Below are 8,311 nucleotides of genomic sequence, written 5' to 3' on the forward strand. Positions count from 1 at the left end.
TAATACTTCTCCTTTCATCCTATTTCACCCTTATTTCCATCAATTCTACCCTTTGTACTTAGGTATTCTTTTACACTCTAAAGAAGCATGCTTCCTTTTTTCATCTGCATCCCAGATTCACTTTTTTAATGCTATTATAAATAACCTACCCAAATCAATTCTGTGGTAAATGATAACTAAAAAGCAGTCTCCCTGAGAGACTCGTTCTTCTAATCAATACCACTATACAGTTATTATCATGCCAAATTCACTTTGTCTAATACAAAGAACATGCATTTAAATCCTACTGATACAGGACAGGTGGCTTCCAGCCAGCTGAGCTGGAGGACCCGTGGCCTCCACCCCAGTAATGTTGGTGCAATGGCAACCAGCAGAGGAACCAGTGGGCCAGAGGGTAGGCAAGGGGGGACTCCCATGCCCTGGGGGAACCCCCACACTTCCCTCTGGAGCTCTAGTAACCAGAAGAAGCCAAACAACTGCAGGAGAGACACTGGTGCTTTGCTGTCTCCTTCTCCTTGCGCTTAAGACTGCACAGACAACTCCCATTTCCTATGCCTAGGTCAATTTTAGGTAAGTTTCCTAGGCCTCAATTCCATGAATGGACTGTGTCCATTCATTAATACTATCATTCACCTTGATCCAGTGGAAGGGACTGTGTCCATTCATTGATACTATCATTTACCTTGACCCAGGGAAAGGGACTGTGTCCATTCATTGATACTATCATTCACCTTGACCCAGAAGAAGGGACTGTGTCCATTCATTGATACATTCATTCGCTCTGCCCCAATGAAGGGACTGTATGCATTCATTAATGCACTCATTCACAGCAGAAAGAATTGTATCCATTCATTTCCTGGCCTCATATATAAGAAACCCGTGTGCCTATATATACCCCTGGACAAAGAGTCCAGAGAAAGACAGAGAGGAGAGAGAGAGAACACTTTTCTCTCTCAAGGTGGGTTTTCTCTCTGCCAGGAGCTTTGGTGTTTTTGTATTCTTTTCTGTAAATAAATCTTGTCTTATCACTGATCTGTGGTCCACGGATTCATTCTTTGAATCACCGAGACCAACAACTCACTGAAGATGAAATTCCAGTATCACTATCTTGGACCTAAAGGGTACAAGGCTAAGGGTATATAGCTCACTACTTGGGTGAGGACTCAACTGCAACTCAGATTGCACCTTAAGAATGCGAATAATGTAGACCAATCAAATGTATCCTCATAGTAATCCAAAATATAAATAAATAAATAAAGCCTATCTTGGCCAGTTACTAGCTTTATGACCTTGGGCAATTTATTTAACTTCTGAGTTTCAGTATCCTCCCATATAAAAAGGAAATCGCAATAGCCTCCTTATAGGGCTCTTGGAAGAATAAATGAGGTAATGCATACAAAACACACTGCATGTGGTAAGCACTATTTTTGTTTCCTTCTATCTTTTATTGACCTGTTCTTCCCTCAAATTGTTTCAGATTTGTGTCCCCAATATCACCTTCCCACAAAGCATCCTTAACAATATCATTAGTCAGACATCAGTATCTGGTCTCCTTTTATGCAACTCAACCTAACTTTAATATCACATCTGAGATATGAGATGGATGCACATTATACTAAAGTCAACAAATAGCCACTGCATTTAAAACAAGTTAACTCAGAGGTAAACATTATAAAATAAGGAATATTTCAGTTCATTCATCTAAAATCTAAACACATGTGTGTATCTCCCAAATATTACATCTGAAGTCACCATGCAAATGCATTACCACCTACAAAAAATAAATATTCAAAACAACCCACAAAATACTCATGCAAACATAAACATAAGTCAAAGTTCTTCCAATTAGCTAAAGATTTATTGTTCCTTTTCACTTCTATTTTTTACAAATTCAAAGATGTATTCAATATCAAGTAATAACGTGTTCCAAAATTGTATTCCTAGTTAGTAATGCAAGGACAGGGACCATCCTATAACATTGTTCACTGATGATTAGCACTGGACAAACATTTACTAAACTGAACCAAATAAAACTGACTTGGTACTCTGAGGTAAACTGCTGCAGAATCAGGACTTTGGCAACACCAGCCTGCTTTGCATTCTGGATCAAGAGTGCAGATCTGCTGCCCACTGTGCAGCACCCTCTTCAGACCAGAGAGAAATGATACTGCTACATGTACAGATACTTGTGATGAAGCAGGACCAGGAAACCATATTTTGATCAGATCAATCTTTATTCCCTATTAGAAATTACAGACTAAGCATCCTCTATTTTGGATGTTCAAATTACTTTGGATTTGCAACTACTCTTTTGGTCATATTTTTTCATTTGTTAACAATTTTCTAATTATATCTAAAATAATCCTCCTAAATTTTTTATACCTCCTTAAATTTGTTCCCTATACACTCTAATAAGAAATTTCACATTCCCAAGACACATTGCTTATTTTAACTCAATTCATTAAATTGACTACCTCTTGGATTTTCATCATTGGTTATATTTTCAGCAATTTAAATGTATATATAAAAGGTTGACTCACCTCCTGGGTAGCAACACACGGAGAATTGTTTTGCCTTGTTATCTTCTATTTTAGGCTGTTCAGCAAAAGATTCCAGAAGGCTGATAAATTTCTGAGGAAGGGAAGCCATATCACAGGATGTATTATCTGAAAAACATAGATGACAAAAGTACCATTTTTAAATGTTTCAAAACTTACCATTCATTGCAGTCCAATACATTAACAAGAGGCTTGTATTTTGGTTGTGCTAGTTTACAAATAAGAAGATGAATAATACTGGACAGTTCAACTTGAGAATCTGGCACATTTCATTTGCCTTGAAGCCCTGGTGGTAACACTGTTGCATTGTGAAGGCCCAGGAAATTCTCTGAAGAATCTTCTATATACTCAGGAAGACAATGTAAATATTCTTTGCTCTTGGGGATGTCTGCAGTTTTCTAGGCCATACCACTAAACTGCTTAAAGATACTCAAAACTTTTGGAAACTTTAAGAATAATGCCCTAAAGACTTAATTATACTAGACCCATTACTGTACTTTAAATAAGCAATCAGAAGTCTTGAAGATATGTTTTATCTCATTCTCAATCTACTATTTATATAGTGTCAAAATCCTTATTCCAAGTATTTTGTAAAGATTTTGTCCAGACCTTTTTTCACTCTATCATGTCTTGTTGTAATAAAGTAGAAAGAAATCAGGCTATGTTAATTCTTAGTTATTAACAATAATAATAATAGTATACAAATTTCCAAGCATTTTAATAAAGATTTTATACATAGTAAGTTATTTAATTCACTTTTATTAAATTAGTAAGTAGAGAAAAAACTGTTTTAAATGTAGGTGGCATTGTGAGATTCACAACAAATTCATAAAATTATAAACCATAAATTAAATATGTGGAAAATATCAAGTTATCTAGTTTCTTTTTGTAACTCTGTAAGCTAGTTTGTAATTTTATCCTATTCCATACTGTAGGCATTTCCAAAGAATTCACCTAAACAGATATATCACCAAGATTAATTAGCATGAAAGTATTACCTACTTTATACTATTAGGGGTTGATTGTATCAAGTTAGGTAATACTTCTATGCCAATTAATAAATAAAGTTAGTACACATATACACAGAGAAGGTGCCAAAATTGTATATATACTTTTAAAAAAGAAAAAACTATATTAAAATTGTAACAATCAGTATACACTAATAACGAAAGATAATACAAGTTACATTGAACACCTCACGTAATAACAAAAGTCAAACTTGAATTGAATATTACAAATTTCCCTTTCTTACAATGTATATACATTTTTTGTCATGAACCGTATATATCTATCTAGGATATATATATATATATGCACACATATACATATATGTGTGTGTGTGTGTATTTGGCAAATATATATATATATATTCCTCACCTACATCTTATCACTACTCTCAAAGTTCTGCTTTCCTTGAAATGCTTCACCCACTAATGAGCAAAATTTGTTAACCATATACCTACTAACCCAGGCAAAACAGACTTTATTAAGGTCTGAAGATAACAGACAAAAGTACAACACTGAAGAGACAACAAGTTGAAACTGAGTGTTCAAAATCTCTGTTTCTGAAGTTCATTGACTACCCTTTACCACAAGAAATTACTTCCTAGCCATCTACTCAAGTCCTGATCTGCCACTAGGTGGCCAAAGAACAAAGTAGTTTTCGAGTTTCTTTTGTTTTCTAACTATGTATTTTATTTTTAAAAAATTAAAAATGTGAGCTCTGGGAACAGAACGCTTTACACATTTCTCTCCCTTACCCTTATTCCAAGTCACAAGGGACCTCCTAAATCTTATATCCAACATCACTTAAATAAAGCAAATCCGTATCATCAGAAAAGAGTATCAGGCTAATAAGATTGTTCATTTACTTTTTCTTGTCAAACGTTTTAGTTATTTTTTTCAACCTATCTCACTGAAGCTGGGACATAGATTATAATATTATAAAAATAAACTGTTCATGAAATTCCTCCATTAAATAATTTTTTAAATTATATATAATCCCTCACATGGGCCTATAGTTGTTGACCTACTCTTTTCAGATTAGTACTCCCAATATTAACCCCCCCCCAAAAAAACATTACAGTTATCTCTACTGTTATAACCTAGGATGTGGAAAACATCCTAATCGGTATACGGTCTCAGTGCATAATTTCCAGGTATCTAAAGAAATTGCTTATTTAAACTTAAGGAGATCTGACATTTTTACTGAGTTAATATTTCTAACATAATTAGGGTACTTGCTTCTATTCTTTTTTCTTATTTGATTGCCTTTTTCTTTTGTCCATATTTATTTTAGAAATCTGGAAATTTCAGAAAAGATAGCAAGATTAAGTTTCTTAATATTTCTTTGCAGCCTTTATTTTGCATAAGTTTTCTTGGTTTAAGATTTGCTTTTACAAACAATGATGAACACTATTTTTGTTTTTCTTTTATTTAACTATGTTAACATAAGTACTTTTAATGCAAATTCTTCAAACATATCATTTAATAGTTACAAATAATTCACTAAATGAATGTACTATGATTTCATAATTCCTCTTCATCAAACTAGATAAGCATAAAAAACTTTTTCAAAAGGTAGCATGCAATGATAACAAAATTATCTAATACTCCAAGTCCCATGGGAAATAATTTGTTAGGTTCTACTCAAAGTCTTAATTTTTTATTATCTTTGCCTAGATTATAAGACTTCACCTTAGATAAGCAAGCATAAATTCAAGAAAAGTTTCTAGCATAAAAGTATTAAACACAATGCTCTTTGAAGGATCAAACATTTGGATTTTATCAATTGTTTTTTAAGAAGTTACTATAGCATTACAAGAGAAATATAAACAATGGCCTTTATACTATCATCTTTTTTCTAAGCATCAAAAGAGATGAATAGAGCCCATAAGGAATGTTTACAACTAAAATCTTTTGAGAATAACCATCTTGAGGATGTTAGAGTTCTAAATGTACTGCCTTATTCACAGCATAAAATAGTATTTGTTTTCTGAAAATAGTTTCCAAATGGGAATAAGTATTTTAGAAACATTAAAGTGAACAAATGGCATTTCACTTGATTCATACCTTCCTGAAACAGACTTAGTACAAAACCCGGACTAGTAACATTCATTCAAAGTCTCCATCAGTTTGGTCAGCTGAGACAAAAATGTTTCTCACATGCAGTGCCTACCCAGACCTCCTTGCTTTTCCCAAAAGGTTATGGAGTGGACAAAAGGAACTGATGTGAAAATGGAGCTCTTGCTCTCAGTTATGCAATAAATAATAAGGTCTTTTATGTCATAAAATTGTCTCTATCAGAATTTTACTGGCCAACTAAGAATAGGTCAATTGTGTTCTTATAGTCAAATCAAATTTCACTCATAAACAAGACCAAATGGGAGTATATTTTGGCCTAGCCCCTCTTTCTTGCTCTATTTGTAGACCTGCACACTTAGAAAAGCTTGAATTAGATGAGAGTCCTCCTTTCCAAAGCTGATAGGATTAGAAACTCTCTTCTATGTTAACCATTGTCTGATCAGGGAGCAACACAACCTGTTAGCAAATCTCCAGGCAAATCCCATACGGTAACCAGAATTGTTGTTTGAAAACACTAAGTGGTAACTTAACCTTTGGGCCAATTAATTTATTTAACTAGGGATATATTTTGCAGCTAAGGTAGAATATCATGTAGCGTCAGAGGCATTTTTTTTTTTTTTTTTTTTTTTTTGGTCAGAGGCATTTTAAAGAAGATAGTTTGTCATGTACTACAAACAAGAAGGCAACCTGCAATAATTACTTGCTAAACTTTTTTAAACATAAAAGACATTTGTTGCATGATCTTTAGTGCACATCTCAGATGCATGAGCTGATCCAAAATTATTTCATTAGGAAATTATTGACCCTAAATACAAATTCAGCGGAAGAAAATCACTTTTATATGGACACTAATAAAAGGCAGGCTGTCCTGTGTGCAATTTAGTTGCTTGTATATCTAAAATCTAAGGAACACAAAACTGTAAAAGAACACACAAAAGTCTTACCCCCAAGTCTCACTAGAATGTTGTTTCACACCAGCTACTATCTACTTACTCCCCTACACACAACTGATGTACCAATGGTGCTCTCTAAGGCACTGGAGAGAGTCAGAGATCCCTTGCTACTCAGGTGTGTTCTGTAGACAAGGAGCATAAGGATCACCTGAGAATATATTAACAAATACAGATCTCAAAACCCAACTAAGACCCATTGAATCAGAATCCTTTGCAAGGATTCCCCAGGTGATTCCTGGGAATACTAAACTTGGAGAAGCATATTACTAAAGTAGTGGCTATCATCCTTGGTCACACATTAGAAACACCTGGACAGCATTATAAAAAAGATGCCTGAATCCCACCCTTAACCAAGTTGTGTAATTTTTGGATGATGACAAAGTATCAAAAAAATAATACATGAGATTTAAATTCAGAAAAACCAGATTTGAATATTTCACTCACATTTACTATAATTTTACACAAATTTCATCTCTAGCTTTCATTTTCCTCAATTAATCATTATGATGCTAAAATGATAATGTGTATGAACACATTTGCAAATTATAAAACCCTAAACCAATGGAATCAGTAATGATTGTCATGTTATAAAATCAAATAAACCTTTGTTGATCAGACTAAAGCATGTTCTCTCCAAAATATTGCTTGTTCAAAGTGGAGTTTGTAGATCAACCATATCTATAACACCAGATACTTATTAAAAATGCAAATTGTTCTTCCCTTCCTCAGACCTCATGCATCAATCTCAGTAAAGAGAGTACAGAAGTTTGCATATTTAATGAGCTACCAAAGTAGTTCAATTGCTTTTTGAGCTTAAAGAGGAATCACATAAACTAATCTCACTGCTGTTACCACTGCCAGCTAATGTTACCATAGTTACTGAACCTCCAACTTCAATTACCTTTACTTCACTTAATATGGGGCCATTCACTTAATTCACATGCTGTTTCCTTTTCTGGGTTACTCTATGTATGAAAAAGTAAAGGGAAAGGACCAATTAAACACCTGAGATGATCATTCTGAGAGGTCTTTCTGAGAACCCATGAGTTGACAAAGATGCCTTTTTGTTCTGTGTTGAATGATATGTCTGTTATCCTCCTGGGGAACAGAATAGATGACTTCCTGCCTCCACATGCCCATGCATTCACTGCTTTGTAACCCCTCCTGACTGAATATTGACTTACATCATCTTCCACACAGCCCCCCAATATGGATAAATCTATCAGAAGAAAAAACTCTCTCTTTCTTAGGTTGTATTGTACAAATGTGTCTCTTCTATTCCATGGGATCCACAGAGTTTGGCTTCTGGCAGTCACAGAATTACCATTAGGTAGCCATCAGCAAATATCTGAAATACCCGATCCTCAGAAATATGGTGATTTGTGTTTGGGTGGCAGCTGTTTCTTATGGATTAGGCTTTCTCAGCAGATAGGCACAAAATGTATTCACATTGTGAATGCCCCTTTGTGGAAGACATGTCAGTGATCATTTTTTGTGAAATATTATCCTTAATGAAGGTGGCCTATGTAGATATTTTCCTGAATCAGAGTATAATGTTGGGCAATGTTGGGAAATTTTCATTTCCTCCATTACTGCTAATTTCTGTTTCTTATATTTTCTTCAACTATGTTATGCTGAAATTAACTCCTCAAAAGGAAGAAAAAAGATCTTTTCTACCTGCTCAGCCCACATGATAGTAGTAATTGTTATTTATGG

The sequence above is a fragment of the Otolemur garnettii genome, unplaced genomic scaffold (assembly GCF_000181295.1).
Source record: "Otolemur garnettii isolate 467f Iridium unplaced genomic scaffold, OtoGar3 scaffold00014, whole genome shotgun sequence".
In the NCBI taxonomy this organism is placed as follows: Eukaryota; Metazoa; Chordata; class Mammalia; order Primates; family Galagidae; genus Otolemur; species Otolemur garnettii.